The sequence below is a fragment of the Macaca thibetana genome, chromosome 8 (genome assembly GCF_024542745.1).
Source record: "Macaca thibetana thibetana isolate TM-01 chromosome 8, ASM2454274v1, whole genome shotgun sequence".
NCBI classification, from domain to species: domain Eukaryota; kingdom Metazoa; phylum Chordata; class Mammalia; order Primates; family Cercopithecidae; genus Macaca; species Macaca thibetana.
Window position 1 is genome coordinate 63,584,500 of NC_065585.1, and position 18,302 is coordinate 63,602,801.

The window sequence follows — 18,302 nt, forward strand, 5'->3', positions numbered from 1 at the left end:
CAAAAACCAATAACTCAACATTTCTTTGGACATAACAGCATGAAGATGGCCCTTCTGCATTGAATTAGTTCAATTGATATCAGTCTTCAGTTAAGTAAGAAAAGTTACTTTAAAAAACCAGCTGGCACTCATTTTTAAAATTGTTCATTCCATAGCATTTGTTGTTTAAATGAATTCAGCAAGCTGCCAGCCTGTTCCTTCATATTAATCCTTCCAAGTATTTGAGAGGTTGCCAGAGCATGTCCTGACATTACAAAATCATTAAATAAAGCATTTTCAGTAACCAGTGTTGGAGAGAAGAGAAAAGGAAATGGGAGGGGAAGGGAGGGGAGAGAAGGATAGGGAAGGAAGAGATGAAGAAAAAGAGCAGAAAGAAATGGTCTGAAAGAAAGAGAATGAATGAATCAACTACAAATCCTACAGAATCCCTTCTGTTCGTATCTTTTTGTTTGCTTTATTTTCCTGTCCCAATAACATTTGCTAAGAATGTGTTAATATATTTTAAAGGCTATTATTTCTTAATATAACTTCATAATAATAACGACTCTTCCTAAAGCCTTCAATTTTAATTTAGGAATGTTAAGGAAAGATGGATGTCCACAGCAGCAAAATGGACACAAGTGCCCTTTAAAAGAACCAGGAACCATCTCTTCAGTGCACCAGGCTGAGTCACAGCTGCTCTTTGCTTAGCACGCTGATCAGGAGTACAAAGTGATGACTCTCTGGATGAACTTTTCAGACAGAAGGTCATTCTGTGGGAGATGCAGAAATGACAAAAGCTCAGCAATTCTGTTAGCTTTGTGGTTAAGTTTTCCACGGTCTTTCTTGTTAAGTAGATTATAGTGCTTGTTTTCTTCATTATCCAATTAAAGCATGAAAAACAAATGCTCCTTAATCAACAGAGACAGATGAAATATTCCCAAAACCCTTTTTTGGAAGAATATATTGAAAAGAAGAAGCTAATGGAGAAACATGCAGGACTAAATACAACATGTAAATTGGTAGCTTATAAATCCCCTGCCGTCGCCCTGATTGCCAGATTAATGGCTTTCCTCTTTAGACTTCACTGAAATAATTTTAATTCTTGCCCACCAAGCTGTGAAAAGCTGAGAGTATAGGAAGTAAATAACTTTTTCAACTGGTTTGATGTTAGTTCTCATATCTAACATACGACCACTCACCTTTGCTCTTGGTAAACAAGCAGCAGCAGATGAACAATGGGTAGCAGAGTTTTCATAGCTACTTCTGTGTTTCCAAGCTTGAGTTGTTTTGGATTTTTTATGTTTATATTTAAGCAGTTAGACACATATATTAAAGTATCAACTGGCTTTTGCTTGCAGGAGTAAGACATGGTATTCAAATGTCAATTTTACTGTCCACATCACATCATTTTTATGAGGAGATGATTCTTTCCCCTCATTTTAGGAGTTTAAGGATTTGTCCCAAGATTTAACTTAAAAATAGTGTAAATAATTGATTATGAGAAAAATTATTAACAGTTGCAGCTCTTATGTAAGAATCTTACAAAAATCTTTTGTATCTAGTTGACTATTATTCAATAATGGCAACAATAGAAATTATTTTCCCAAGAGGTTTATGACTAATTTTATAACAGTTCCTGCTCACTTTCCTGTATTTCAGTAAACTCTTCTATAAAATAAAAATATTTGGATGGATAATTTTCAAGATTAATTTTGCTACTAAAATATCTTTCTAATGTTTATATGGTTTAAATAGACCATATGTGTTTATTTACATTCTTCCTTAACCTACTGGCCTCCTTTAAGTGGCATCTGAAGCAAGATTTCTCTTCAACATTTATAATGTTTCATAATCTCTTCTTCCTATAATTATATTCCCACATTTTCAATGACATTATCCATTTCCATCTCTTTGGCATGAAACATATATCCTGTTGATGATCCATAGTTAGGTCAAACCATCGATTAGTTTTCATTACCTAAAATGTCTCTCTCCATTGAGGCAAGGTTTATTTACTCAATTCTACATTTGCCAAAGAAGAAACATTCACGCTTCAGAAGGTGCAGCGGAGGGCATCCACAGTGTTCACAGCCATATGGAGACACTGTCATGTAAACACAGACAAAAAAGTCTAAGAGTCAACTTGAAAAGAATGTTTGCTGAGTGGTTACATTTGATAATTTGTTAAAAGTAAAATAACTAAAGTAGCTAATCACAGGATGAGTACAAAAGGAGTGAACACAACTATTCTGTAATAAGAGTGTAACATTAAAAGGAAACCACCTCATTAAACCCCATTAAGTGTACCCCCACGTAGTTCTCATTTCCACAGTCAGAGATCTCAAGCATCTTTTAGTTACTTCTTGATCAATATCAAGCCAGTTACATTAGAAATACAAGGCAGTGATGAAGTTCAAAACAGGTAAATGTAGAGTAACTAAAAGGCAGAATTGTGTTACAAAATTCAGTCTAATACTTTGCTTCCAAGTTGTGGTATTGTGAATACCATAGTCTGTCTCCCAATATTTGTTCTCCCTTTATTTCAAAGTAATTGAATCTCTTTTTTTTTTTAGTTTTGTAAATCAGATCTCCATTTCCCCGTCTTCCTTGCTGCTTGGTGTGATCATGTGATTATGTTCTGGCCAATGAGATGTGCATGGAAATTTCCTCTGGCAGCCTGTGGCCACTCTGTGTCTCTTCCTCCTTCTTTCTGCCTGGAACACAGATGTGATGGCTATACCATGTGGATAAGGGTACACATGTGTTAAGGTAGCCTGCCAATGTGAGACAAGGCTGAGTCCCTGGGCCCACCATGGATCAGTCCTGCCATCTCCACTCTGCCTTGCCCACCTCTAGACTTTACAAGAAAGCAATAAAATTCCATCTTATTTAAGTCATTGATATTCTAGAACTCTGTGATATGTAGTAAAACCCAGTCTCAACAAATATCACTGGCAAGTCAAAATATAAATGAAATTCTGTAAAAAGTATATGTAAAGTCATGTGTGACACATCCAAAAACGAGCTCTGAAAATGGCTAGAAAGAATTCTAGTATGTTCCTAAACTGCAGGGTTGAGAGCCAGCAGCTCAACTCTGTCATCCACAAACCAATCCTGTGTTCTTAATTGGGGATATAATCCTGTTCCAGATCATTATAGGTTTGACTTTCTATTTTACTTCATATTAGCTTCTGAGGATTTTACACAGAGCAGCCTAGTAGCTAAGCCTAATAACCCAGAACTACCAAAATATCCATAAGTGATTCTAATCAAGACTTTTCCATGATTACCTCGGATAATGTCTCTTTTCCTGGTGATCCTACATATCAATAAAACACCTGTGAGAAACTGCTTCTCCTGGATATGGGGAGTAAAAATTTGACTGATATATTTCATCGATTAAATCATTCCAATTCAATGTCTTACTGCCAATGTTAGCAGATGTTCTGCTGTATTTTCAAAGGGGGTAAATATTCAAAGGTGATGGAATTTTCCACCACTTCTGTATCAATTTGGATCTGTCCAAGTCTTACTGTTGGTCATTGTTTTCCATTTCCTAAATGTCTCAGAGATTTCCACTGTTTATATTGATTTCCTTTGTTCACCTAAGGGATTTTGAGAAAAATAAAAACAGTCCACAATAATTGAAAAGCTCTCTTCCTCATAACCTCCTATCATTCTCTCTCAGGTTGACAGAGAAAAGAAGCCTACATGAATATTTTAGGATATCCTTTATTCCCCTAGTTTTTCCGTCGTGCACGTGGAAGGCACCTTCCTAACTTAGTGTTGTCTGTATAAATCACACTTTGTTCACTGGCATACAGTGAAGCAAGATGTTTTCTTATTTCCCCTTTCGGGTAACTGCATCTCATTTATTGCCTGGCAGTCCCTAATTATAGTATTTTTTTTTCATTTTTATCTTATACAGTAATGACATTGTCCATTTCCAGTGTCAAAAACTTACTTGCCTAACTTGGCATTAATTTATGATCTCAGTTCACTGTGTGCCATACACAATCATTAGGAATCACAGTGAAATCACTAGGAATTCCAGTATGCCTTTGCTGTGTTAGTCAATGTGTCTGGGTGTGTTCATGTTTCTGTAAAGAACTTTATGGTCTTCTTTTTCACTTTTAAGACAGATAAGTGCATTCTATGCATATGCATTCCAAGTTTTACAGAGGAAAGCAAGTTTTGTAAATTTTCCACATTACATTGACTTATCTGAATGTTATGCCCAATAAGCCCTAGAAAATGCAGTTTCTATTCTGCTTATCCTTAAATACCTACCAATGTATTTATGGATAATTGGCAAACCATTCATCAGGGGAACTGATCAATATAGGAAGCAAGAAAGAGGTTGCTGTTCTTTTTTAATTTGCCTCTTTAATTTGTTCTTCTTTGATTTGGAGTAGCTTAAGTAGTGACACTTGAAACACAGAAAGCTATCATAGATCTACAAACAAAAATACACAGCACAGACAGTAGAGCCACAGTCCTAATTACACAATCTGTTTATCATACATATTATAATGTATATTCTTATTTTAGTAGTTTTTAGCTTTATTCTATTTTTGCCATTCATTTCAGGAGCTACCCCACATGTCACCTTCTACATGAAGAGTTCCCTTCGTTAAAGTGAAAAGACAGCCTACACAATAGGAAAAGATATTTGCAAATCATATATCCAATAAGTGATGTGAATTAGGTCATTCTTGTTACACCCAACTAAAACAGAGTCAAGAAGCCACCGGGAGAAGCACTCAGGGAATGCAACAGCACTCTGAGAATGTAATTCTCTGCAAGCCTGGATGCTGAAATCGCCTGCTGTAACCTGAAACCAGTTTTATCTCATGACTGCTGAAACAACCTGCTGCAACTCTAAGACTGGTTTTACTGCCATCACTCACCAATGAGAGCTTGCCAGCTCCCCAAAACTTGACTAATGCCAAAGAACTTTCTGGAAAACAATACATAACATTTATCTTTTTTATAAACTCCCAATCTTCTCTTTGTTCTTCAGATACACTGAAGACCATCCTATCTGTATGTATGTCCCTCATTGCAATTCTTGTATCCCAAATAAAATGCCAAATTTAGAACTTCTTCTCTGTATTTTTATTTTGATTTCAACAGGCGTATGTATCTAAAATATTTAAGGACTCCTGCAAATCAACAATAAAAAGAAAAATAACACAATTTAAACATGGGCAAAGATTTTAATAGGTATTTCCCCAAGGAAGATATACAAATGGCTAGTGGGCATATGAAAAGATGCTCAACATCATTTGTTATTAGGGAAATCAAGTACAAATGACTTCATATCAACTAGGGTGGCAAAAGTAAAAAATAGGGACAATAACAAGTATTAGAAAGGATGTGAGTCATTGGAACCCTCAAACAGAGCTAGGGGAATGTAAAATAGGGCAGTCACTTCGGAAAACAATTTTGCAGTTTCTCAGGGAGTTAAACATAGAGTTACCATATGACCCAACAATTCACTTCTAAGTATTATCCAAGAGACATGAAAATATATGTCCATATAAACCCACACATGAATGTGTATAGCAGCATTATTTAGAATAACCAAAAAAGTAGAAATGTCCATCAAATGATGAATGGATAAACAAACATGGTATATTCATATAATGGAGTATTATTCAGCTATACAAAAGAACCAAGTACTGATACTGGAAACAACATGGGTGAACATTAAAAACATTATGCTAAGTAAAAAAGAGCCAGACACAAACACATTTTGTGATTTAATTTTTATGAAATGTCCAGAATAGGCAAACCTATAGAGACAGAAAGCACATTCAAGACAAAAAGTAGATATCTAAAGACACAAGTAGAGACTGAAAGTAGGTTGCCAGAAACCTGGGAAGAGGGAAAAGGAGATGACTGCTAATGGGAACAGGGTTTCTTTTCAGGATTGTGATAGTGTTCTATTATCAGATAGTGGTGATGGTTGTACAATTTTGTGAATATATTGAAAACCCTGAGCTGTAAACTTTAAATTAAAAATATATATATTTAAAAACCTGTGGCTGAGTGTAATGGCTCATGCCTGTAATCCCAGAACTTTGCATGGCTAAGGCGAGAAGATCACATGAGCCCAGGAGTTCAAGGCCAGCCTGAGCTGTAACAAAGTAAGACTCCATCTCTATAAAAAATTAAAAAATTAGCCAGGCATGGTGGCATGCACCTATAGTCCCAGCCACTCAGTAGGATTGCCACTTCGACCCAGGAATTCTAGGCTGTGTGAGCTATGATTGTACCACTGCCCCCGCAGCCTGGGCAACAGAGCAAGACCCTGTCTCTAAAGAAAAAAAAAAATTGCCATCTCACTAGTTAGAGACATTCAATCTAAGATGGGTGTGAGATATGGGATTGAAAGAGAAAAATAATCTGATAGATATGGTACCATGTCATCTGAAGCAAAAGGAAAAAGAAATCTTCCCAGTTGCCTTTCCCTTCCTTCTGAAGCCCTATTCTTTCTGAGGCTGCAGTGGGAAATGGAAAGCAGTATATGAGAGGCAAGTGTGATCAAGTATATAGCAAACTGTATCTAATAACAGTATATTACACCCAGATCTGTCACTCCAGGCTGGTCATGACAGTTATAGAAAGCAAGAGGAAAGGGAAGAGGGGAGGTATTTGCTACCTGGTATTAATAAAGATCTAAGGCTCATACAACATATCGTCCCATAGACATTTCATCCCAGTCTACCCAAACAAAATTTTGCCAGAAGTCAGACAAAACCACTCCATATGCTCTTGCTCTCATGACCCCTACAGCGGGATGCCTTGAACTAGACTTCATCATACATTCTTTGTGTTTTGAGATGGAGTCTCTCTCTCTGTCACCCAGGCTGGAGTGCAGTGGCACAATCTTGGCTCACTGCAACCTCTGCCTGCTGGGTTCAAGTGATTCTCCTGCCTCGGCCCCCCAAATCACTGGGATTACAGGTGCCCACCACCATGCCTGGTTAATTTTTTGTATTTTTTAGTAGAGACAGGGTTTTGCCATGTTGGCCAGGCTAGTCTTAAACTCCTGACCTCAGGTGATCCACCTGCCTCGGCCTCCCAAAATGCTGGGATTACAGGCTTGAGTCACAGCACCCGGCCAGCATACGCTCTTGAGTTCTATATTTTGAGGTTACAAGAGACCCTCTCACTCTCCTCTCAGCTATTAAGGCCTGATTGACATTATGCCATAGAGTAACTAGTTCTAGGCTGTTTTTCTTTGTATCTAATAGACCTATGGGTCTTGCAGGGAAAAAGTGGAGAACAGTGCTGAGCAGCCAGGGACGAGCAGGCAGCTAACTGTGCTGAATGCAGAGCTGGAACCACAACCGGTAGTTATCAGTGTCTCACCCTCCTGCAGGCAGGATGCCTGAACCTGACCCACCACCTGCATAGTCTCTATAGCCACTCCTACGCTCTGAGCTGTAGACTGGAAATGGTTCCAGCCCACGTGCTTTTGTCACAGATGCTGCCATATATGGACATGCTGAGCTCTTTCCATTTAGGTAGCAAAAAATGCTGATCTTAATTTTTATTGATCTACGACAAAGAAAGTAATTTCCATCTTATATTTCACAGCTTGGAAACTTTACCAGACAGCCTGGCCTTTGAGACAAGCAGTCTTGACTCTGCTTCCCTTGGGCAACTTATATTATTAACTTCTTTGAACCTCAGATATCTCCTCTGTAAAATGATAATATCTAATTCAAAAAGTTGTTGTGTGGATTAAATGAAGACAACTACTACAGAGTATCTAACGCATGTGCTAGCTCATCATCTACTTAGAATGAGTGTCGCCATTATTATTGATGTTCTTATTTATTTATTTAGAGACACAGTCTCATTCACTCTATTGCCCAGGCTGGAGTGCAGTGGCTCCATCCTGGCTCACTGCAACCTCCACTTCCTGGACTCAAGCAATTCTCCTGCCTCAGCCTCCCAAGTAGCTGGAACTACAGGTTCGCGCCACCACTCCTGGCTGATTTTTTGTATTTCTAGTAGAGATGAGGTTTCACCATGTTGGCCAGGCTGGTCTCAAACTCCTGACCTCAGGTGATCTGCCTGCCTCGGCCTCTCAAAGTGCTGGGATTATAGGCATGAGCCACCATGCCTGGCCTTGTTTATTTTTAGCTGCAAAGTTTCCTAGAGGGAGGAAGGCCAATTCACTAAAAATCAATTCTTGAAATAATCAACTTACAGAATAACCAAAATTTACAAACTGCCATTTTCAGCAGTTTCTATAAACATATTTTAGTTTTGATAACATGTAATCAAATACATAATTTTGTATATTAGCTAAACTAAACTTAATTGGCTACCTTGATAAAATATTCCTAATAGAATGTTAAAATGGTGAGAAATCCTATATTTACTGAAAATGTCACTCTGAACCACTTTTTCCATCCAAAATTTTGGCATTCATTATGTGACTACTGATTTTTTCAAATGCTTTATTTATTCATTTATTTATTTATGAGACAAAGTCTCACTCTGTCACCCAGGCTGGAGTGCAGTGGCATGATCTCTGCTCACTGCAACCTCTGCTTCCCAGGTTCAAGCGATTCTCTTGCCTCAGTCTCCTGAATAGCTGGGACTACAGGCACGAGCCACCATACTCGGCTAATTTTTTGTATTTTTAGTAGAGACGGTGTTTCGTGGTGTTATAATGAAATTATTTTTTCCAAAACGTAAACATTCAGCATACGCTGAAGTCTAGTTCAAGGCATCCCGCTGTAGGGGTCATGAGAGCAAGAGCACATTTAGTATTATTTCACCAATTCTTCAAATGGCATAGCAGCCTTAATTTACATTTTTAGCAAGAGATTTCTAATTTAACTAATTTAAATGTTAATATACAGATGATTCAAATTTCAATTAAAATTAAATTGAATGTTTATTAAATTAAAAATTTAAATTTAAAGAGCATACGATATAAATCACAATTAACCAGGGGTCCTAATCAAAGATAAAATCCCGGCATTTTGGTTTCTAACAAATTCATAAACAGAAAGATGGGTAGCAGTGTGCAGAAAATTTCAACTTAAAAATATAACCCTGCTCAAATCAGTGGAAAGGAAGCAAGGATGTTTAGAAGGGAATAGTTTAATGGATGAAATGTCTTGTACATCAAAATAATTTGATATATACTCAGAATCAATGTAAAATTGTAAAGGAAATATTAAAAAGCTAGTTAGAAGTCTGAAAAGTACTAAAATTTAGACCCTAAGTGTTAACAAACTGAAAATTATGTTTATTATTTTGAAACAAAAATCAGTATAAACTGAAAATTTTTCATTTGACATGCTAACTATTGTTCAGAAAACTATGTTCAGAAGAATATGTTTAATCATCATAACTATTATAGACATTTTTCTAAAACTTGTTAAGCCATCTTTTTAAAACTGTTCATTCTTATCAGATTAATCCAAGACCTTTGTAAGGGAAGGAAAATCCATGATTTAAAATGCCTCTCCTTTGTTCTTCCTGCACCAGTTGGAGAGAGATGAACTGCAAGCACCATTCCAGGCTAAAATAACAGGAGGACCTCGTTCCAACCAAAACTGTCCAGATGCTGCTTGATTATAGGAAGTTCTACCCACATCTCACCAGCCACCAAAACAGAATGACTTTCATGCCTCATGAAAGCCATGAGACCCCTCTAGGGTCTGACTCTCAGGACTTCCACCTCTATTTCTAGGAAGTAGAACAAAGTTCCAGAAAAGAAAGCCAACTGCTGAGTTGAGCCTTGTCCAGTAATTACTCCTAGTTTCCAGTTAGGAAATGAGGAAAACAAGTAATTCACCAAGTGATCGAAATGGCCAAGAATGAAATTTACTGATTTACCAAAAAACCCAAAAACATTAAAATGGTTTTAACAGCCTTAAAAGCAATGACTTAACAATGTTAAGAAAAATGTCCCAATATAGTTACTAATGATTAAACGTACTTCTCTGAGCTTAATGTAGTGTCCTTCCCATGAGAGGTCTCTGTGGTGAGCGGGCTTGGCCCACAGGTTCCACAGGTACAAGTAGAAGACAAAAGCTAAAACACAAGAATCAGAATCGCAGAATCCTGTCAAAGGCAGCACACAGAGGAGAAACTAGAGAGGTGTGGCCAGAAGGAGCTAGGAAGGTGAGGAGGCATTAGGCAGTGACTCCGAGTCTAATAAGGTCAGTCTAATAAGGTCACTAAATAAGGTCAGAGAAGAGGATGAAACTGGATTTGTCAGTTGAATTCCACAGATTGGGTGAGCAAACACTCAGAACGGTCAGGAGATTGTTGCAGGGGATTTGGTTGAGTTAAAGGTAGGAGGGTGGAATTAATATACTCCTTCTCATAGCCGGCAGTCGGATTTTTCCTTCCATTCATTTACAGTTTGGGTGGGCAGCCCTATTGGATGTCATTTCCTCTTTATTGGGTGACCTTGAAGGTCACCTAGATGAGAAGCAACAGAGAGACGCGTGGGCTTTGGAACTGGGATCAAACTTCAGAAGGGACTCTCTGAAGTCAACTTACAGTCTGCGAGACATTGTAACATTTACTTTACCTGCCCAATGAGCATCTGAAATATGAGGATAATTACACCACCTTCATAGAGTTACTGAGACCAGTACCTGAGATCAGAGATGGAAAATGCTAGAAATATCTAGTGCTTGATGAACAGCAGATGCTAAATAATCATGATATCAACCTCCCTTCCTATAGAAATTGTCCCCCTAAATGACTGCATCTTACCTTCGATATATCTGGCCTTTACACTTCCTTCAAGAAACCCGATCTCCCTAAACCAGGAAGTGAAACATTGGAGTTGAGTCATACTGTATGTGATTGAGTGCTTATGGTTTGCTGCCTGACTCCTTTGTTCTTCATATATTCCATCACTGACTTTCTTAATGACACACATATAAGATTAAACTTGTTTTATTTATTCGAAAAATAATTTTCCTTACTTATTTTGATGACTTTATAAAAACTGGCTCATAGGTCACTTTTCATAATTGCTCCCATTTGGCTGCCGGTTTATAATTTATAATTACTAGCAATGGCAAACTCTTACCTTTGGCAGCACATAAAAAAATAGCTGCCAAGTGCCCAGCCAGCTCTCTGTTAAGGCAGCTGCATTTCTGAAAGATACAGTGCCAGAGATCAAATGTTTTGATGACACCATTATAAATTTGGTAGCTAGTCTTCTAGGAGCTTCTAAGGAATTGTTCTCTGAAAAGTCTCTGAAGTCTGTTTCCTTTGTGTCTTTTCAGCCTTTTAATTAGGCACTGAATTACCCTCTCTAGTCTAGAAATAGGGACTCCCAGAGAAAGCACATTGGTCCTTATTGCATCTGTGCAGTATTTCCCAATCTGCCATCAATATCCCTGTCCCTAACATGCCCAAGGCAAAGGGTATTAAGTAATGTGTACCAAAGGCTGTGGCTGTGAGATTTCTCTTTAAGAATTTATATGCACTCTACAGGGAATTTCCCAATAGTTAATACCTCCATGCAGTGGGTCTCAAAACTAGTAACATTATTGGGAACTTTTGCTTAGGGAATGAAAGGATCAAAATGCTGGGAACTTAGAAATGGTTGTTTTTGAGATGACATGTAAACTGTTAAGAGAGAAGCCTTTTCATGCAGCAGAAGGAAACATTTAGAAAGCAGAGAAAGAGAGTGCCTTCTACCAGTGAGCAGGAGTTAGGGGAGGGTTAGGAGACAGGGCAGAGAGAACAAATAGCACGTTACCAACGTGTACCCCCTCATAGTTCACTATTGAGCATTTCTCTGTCCCAATATTTCTTTGTGTGTGGTGTTTTGTTTTTTCATTTCTGTATCACCCTTTGTGGAGTCATGTGGTTCCTCAACTTGAACATAAACCAAGTAGGGAGAAAAAGGAGCAGGAAAAGACCCACCCTTGTAGCTGTTCAAAGCGCTCTCATTTTCCAGCGTTTAGGAATGGCATTTTCTGAATGTATAATCTTTTTTTTTTTTTTTTTTTTTTTTTTTTTTTTTTGAGACAGAGTCTCATGCTGTCTCCCAGGCTGGAGTGCAATGGCGTGATCTCGGCTCACTGCAAACTCCACCTCCCAGGTTCAAGCAATTCTCTTGCCTCAGTCTCCCAAGTAGCTGGGATTACAGGGGTGCGCCACCACACCCAGGTAATTTTGTATTTTTAGTAGAGACAGAGTTTCGCCATGTTGGCCAGGTTGGTCTCAAATTCATCACTCATCAGGTGATCCACCCACACTGGCCTCCCAAAGTGCTGGGATTACAGGCATGAGCCACCGCCACCTGGTCTGAACGTATAATATTTTGAAATTATTTCCATTTAACTGGTTTCCAGAATGGAAATCACTTCAATAGTTTCAGTTCAGAGGTCAGCATAAAAGTAATTCAAATATCTGGAGTCTTGTTTTTTCCCTTTTTTCTTTTTTTCTGAAATAATGTCATCGTGTAAAGATAATAAAAGAATCTATTGGAAAATTGGTGATACTCTAAGTACCTAACACCTCCTATCTAATAACTTGAAAGTGCTTCCTTTTGAATATCATAACATAAATGTTTGACACTTTTCTGTTAGCCTAATAGAATACAGAGGCATTTCCAATTTAAAATGTAAGGTTGACGATTCGCAAGAGATACTCATGAAGTCTCACACTATCTCTTGTTTTCAGTATGATGAAACTCCCCTCTTTGGACTTACATAAGATCACCAAGGAACCCTTGAGTGGAGGAAGAAAATGTGGTTTTAGTTTATGAACACTTAACCATATAATGCCCTCCCAAATCAGTGTAGCTGTGGCGTTCCCCCCCCCACACCCTCTCCACATGTAAGTTATTTGGCAATTGAATTGATAGCTAAATAAGATTCTGCTAATTGAATTGATAGCTAATTGAATTGATAGCTAAATAAGATTCAGACCTTGAAATCTAGAAAAGCCAGACACTATTTTAGCATACACTGCACAGGACTAAAAATATCTCAAGCTGTTATATTTGCATTACCATGAAATTGAATAAAGGAAGATCAAGATCTAGATATATGAGCATGTTTAAATATTATCCCTTAAGTTATTTGCTTAGTTTCTAAGGCATGTTAATCTCCCTCTGTTTTATCTGTAGTTGTGGGAGGTCTAAAAGCAGAGCCAACAGGGAGTGCTTTGTGAAGCTCAGCTCTGTGGTGTCAGCAGTGAGGGAGTGTTCGTGGGCCTCCTGGCCCTGACTTGGTAGGCAGAGCTGGAGTGCAGTCAAGACTGGCTTCTTTTGCATCAGGCCATTTCTCAGCCTCGCTATTGGCCTACAGAACAACTTTCTGCTGCCGTGAGAGAAGCCTATGTCTTGCTGGCTGGGCAGTACCTGGTGTCGAGAATCTTCCACTCACCGTCCAACTTGGTCATCATCACACCACTTTTACTATCTGACATGGCAGGCGCAGGCGGCTGTGAACACCTCAGCAGATTCCTGGAAGAAACAAATAAGATTATAAGATTGCAATGGATTTGGTTTTATAGCTCTCAAGTCTATCCAAAACCTGCTAAAGGCCTTAGTATTTGCAAACATTCAGGGAAAAAGAGAGAAAAAGAGCAAATTACCTTCCCTTTAGAAGAGGAGGGAAAACATTTGCTCAGATGCAAAGATAATTAAGAAAGTAGCCAAAACTCTTGGAAGCTGACGCTTTTTGACATAGAGAGTTTCCAAAAACAAAGTGTTACTGATGGCAACATTAATTCTTCTGCACCCCTGTGCCTTGTGGAGTATTTCCAGGGTAAGGCCTGAGGCACTCAGAAGATAAAGCTCACCAAAGGATAATATATCCCGCCTTCCCTCCCCTGACTCTCTCCAGACATTGAAAAGAAAAAAATCCAGGTTTTTTTCATCCACTACCAGCTGCAGAATATGAATGTTTGTTATTTGAGGCAGCTGTGTCTTCCCCTTTAAATCAATGGAAATCTAATGCCATGCAGTGCATGCCAGGTGGAGACAAATTCATCTCTTAGCATGAATGTCTTGCGTCACATAACCCAAAAGAGTGCTTACCTGGGTCCAAGGAAAAATTAATTCTTCTTCTAGTCAAGTGAGGCTCCCCATAAGGTCTTTCTCCAACATTATACTTCAACTCTTCCCCAAGTCCTGAGTACCCTGGCTCTCTCTAGCCAGGTTTTAGTGGTCAGCTTCCAACACTGAGGATTTCTTCTGTCCCACCTGTCTGTTTCTGGGAGGAGCTGGAAAGGAGGGCAGCCCTGCAGTTCTGTGTGCGCTGAGAACGTTCACCGGTGACCTAGTACAGCCCTTCCTCCTTCCTTCTTCCCCTGCCTCCTCCTCCACTCTTCCTCCCACAGACGGCTCCAGAACTGCAGAACAGTTGATCACAATATTGCTGTTACCACACAGCAAATATTTCAGATAGTTTTTAGTTAGGAATAAAAAAGATCCTGGTTTGTGAGGAGTCAAAAGGCAAATTTTTGGATCATCTCAAATTATGGAAACTATTTCAAAACTGTACTGTATAGTGATGACACCCAGACTCTAGAATCAGCCTGAGTCCAAATTTTCCCCTCATTGTAAGACACCTTGAGAAATTCACGGAACCTTCCATAGCCTCAGCTTTCTCATGAGTAAAATAAGAATCATTCAAGAATTAAATGGGATAATCTATATGAAGAGCTTTTTATGTTCCTGGCACACAATTGTTTAATAAATATTAAGAGTTTTATTAAATCATAATACCTATTCTATAATTCTAATAATACCTCTTTACCAGTGATATCATACTTAAAAGGTATAGAAATTATTAATAAAAGCAAAATTCTCAGTAAGTTTTGGAAAATTAAGATTGAAATGAAAGAAATTAAACCTCTAAATAAAGTAAGTGTGTGGAACAACATGTCACAGTCAACACTTTCCTAGAAAAAGACTTTATACTTTGTAGTAAACATGAAAACTAGGACCTTAGCAGAGTTAATAAAGGTCAGACTTCAGGACATTGTATCTACAGTCTTGGCATTGTCATTTGGGCATCGTAAACTCACTGACCTTCTCACAAACTGAATTGCTCCTACATATGTTGCAGTGTTGAACGTGCCTATTGGTCCCCAGACAAAGGGAAACTAAAAGGTATGACTCTTGACCAATAAGAAGCATCCTCCCTTTTGTAGTTCGAATTGTGTCCTCCAAATGGATATGTTTAAAGCCTAACAGTACCTTAGAATGTGACCTTACCTGCTAATAGGGTCTTTAAAGGTAATTAAATTAAAATGAGGTCGTTAGGATTTGGCCTTAATCCAGTATGACTGGTATACTTATACAAAAGGGAAACCTGAACCCAGAGACACGGGCAGGGAGGACATCATGTGAGCATGAAGGCAGAGATTGGGGTGATGCACCTACAGGCCAAGGAACACCAAAGATTGCCAGCAAACCACCAAAAGCCAGGAGAGAGGCATGGAGCAGACCCTCCCTCAGAGCCCTCAGCAGGGCCCAGCCCTGCTGACACCTTGATCTTCGAATTCAGCCTCCAGAATTGCAAGACAATAAAGATCTTTGTAAGCCAATCAGTGTATGGCCCTTTGTTATGGCAGCCCTAGTAACTAATGCACTCCCTTAAAATTCTACCTGTTTTTCTAACTATTCCAGCTGCTACACTGGGCCGCAGCCTTCACTTCTCTGCTTGCTATTGTGTTGGTGATTGCTATTGCATATCCTCTTAGATGCCCTTTAGCTTTTCTGTTGTTGTTCGTTTTTTCACCCTGTTGAGTCTTTAGAATAATTGGCATGTCTTATTTTGAGTCTTACTAGTTAAGGTTGAGAATCAACTCAGTCTGGAAACCAAGTGTTGGGCCTGGTTTAAAGTAACACGACTCCATTCTACCACAAGGGCTGCAAAGGCAGCAGGAACTAACAGATTGGCTCAACCCTGAATGTCTTCAGAATCTCAGACTTTCACATTGATCATGATTCCAGCTGCTAACATGGTCACCTGTTTGGCTTTTTCTCCAGTGCATGGACGAGTATCATAGAAGAGGTTTGCCATGTTTTTCAGCTCTCTGGCATCCAACAACTGACTACAACGAGCACCCTAATTTTCCTTTGAGGGAAGTCTTTCACTATAAAATTCCATTTGAGATGTTCTCTAATCCTGACTGCCTCCTCCCAGGAATGAAGGGACCTAAATCCTACCTGGCCTTTTAGTATAGCCAGGGAGTCAGCCTGTCAGACCTCCTTCCTGGAAATTTGAATCCTGAACAAGGAAAACATAGTTTTTGGATTTCAGACTCATCCCAGCAGCTACACAAAGACCAGATGGCTTCTGCATCATCATTTCTGATGCCAAGCCTCTGCAGCTGCCTGGTAACTGCCACTATTCCAAGACATGCGCTTCAGCATCTTGTTAATACTTTAGCCCCTGGTATGCTTCCAACATACTCCCACTTCCCCCCCTGCTTCCTCCCTTCCTCTCTCCTATCCTCCCTCTTTTTCTCTGTTTCTCTTCTTTCTTTTCCTTTCTTTCATTTCTTTTTCTTTTTTTTTTTTTTTTTTTTTTTTTCAGACGGAGTCTCACTCTGTCCCCAGGCTGGAGTGCAGTTGCGCGATCCCGGCTCACTGCAAGTTCCGCCTCCCGGGTTCACTCCGTTCTCCGCTTCAGCCTCCTGAGTAGCTGGGACTACAGGCACCCGCCACCGTGCCCGGCTAATTTTTTGTATTTTTAGTAGAGACGGGGTTTCACCGTGGTCTCGATCTCCTGACCTTGTGATCCGCCCGCCTCGGCCTCCCAAAGTGCTGGGATTACAGGCGTGAGTCACCGCGCTTGGCCTCTTTTCTTTTTCTTTCCTTGTTTCTTTCTTGATTTCTGTCCCTCTCTCTTTCTTTCTCTCTCTCTCTCTTTCTTTACTTGTCTTAGGATGACCCAAGTTGGTCTCTGTAGCTTGCAACCAAGTAATCTGACATATTCAAGGGCTACTGAAGAGACAATGCTGGACTAGGGCACAGCTTCACCTCCTATGAGCAATGGAGTATTAGGAAAATCTCTTGGCCACTTTGAGTTTGTTTGCTTATGCAGAATGTGAGACTGATAACTGCCTTCTTTACCTCTGAGACTTGTACAACCAGTAAATGGAATAATGATGGTACTAAAGACAGTGATGATAGTGCCATTTGAGTCTCATAAGAATAACATTCAGGGAAAAGATACAGAGGTGAAATGGAAGGTGCAATACTTAATTCGCTTTTTAAAATTACACAATAGAAGTTGGGTGTGGTGGCTCACATCTGTAATCCTAACACTTTGGGAGATGGAGGAGGGCAGATCTCTTGACCCCAGGAGTTTGAGACCAGCCTGGACAACACGGTGAAACCCTGCCTGCCTCTAATAAAAAAAAAAAAAAAAAAAAAAAAAAAAAAACCCAAAGAATTAGCCAGCCAGCATGTGCCTGTAATCCCAGCTTAGTTTGAGACCAGCCTGGACAACATAGTGAAACCTTACATCTACTGAAAAAAATTAGCCAGCCAGCATGTGCCTGTAATCCCAGCTACCCAGGATGCTGAGGTGGGAGAATCACCTGAATCCAGGAAGTCAAGGCTGCAGTCAGTCATGATTGCACTACTGCACTCCAGCCTAGGCAATGGGAGTGACACCCTGTCTCAAAAAAAAGAAAAAAATTACATAATTTATTTCCTCCCGAGTATTGGAATAAAATAATTGAAAAATATATGTTAGCGCATGAAGAAAGAGAAGAACTCCTTAAAAGACGTATTCAGTATTACATAAATAACACTCCTCTTGGTTTACTTGTTTTGTAAATGTGGATTTCTTCATTTTCGGTTTTCTTAAAGAAAATTCTATCTGTATGTGTTACAACTAAACTTGTGAGCCCACCCATACCAGATTATACAATAATACCCCCAAAATACAATGTCTGTAATATCTTTTGTTCATACCTTACTGTTTTTAGCTATTTTTTCCAATAAACATGTTTATTGAATTATACACTCAGAAAAGTATACAAATCATAAAAGTACATTTCACTGGATTATCACAAAGGGAACACATCCATATAAATATCAACTAAGTTAAGAAATTAAACATCGCTAGAAAACACCAGACTGGGTGTGGTGGCTCATGCCTGTAATCCTAGCACGTTAGAAGGCAGAAGTAGTCAGATTGCTTGAGCCCAGGAGTTCAAGACCAGCCTGAGCAACATGGCAAAACCCCATCTCTACAAAAATTAGCTGGGCGTGGTGGCACACACCTGTAGTTCCAGCTATTCAGGAGGCTGAAGTGGGACAATCCTCTGGGCCTGGACAG

At 39.2% G+C, this 18,302-nt stretch overlaps 1 long non-coding RNA gene across 1 annotated transcript; it reads right to left on the bottom strand.

Moving 5' to 3' along the window:
- Window positions 1-82: 82 nt before the first annotated feature.
- On the bottom strand, window positions 83-14,339 carry LOC126961600 (uncharacterized). Its single transcript, XR_007728345.1, has 4 exons — window positions 14,039-14,339; window positions 13,383-13,462; window positions 1,961-2,086; window positions 83-752 (listed from the first exon to the last, which is right to left on the bottom strand). It is a non-coding gene; the product is annotated as an uncharacterized LOC126961600 (long non-coding RNA).
- Window positions 14,340-18,302: the final 3,963 nt, after the last annotated feature.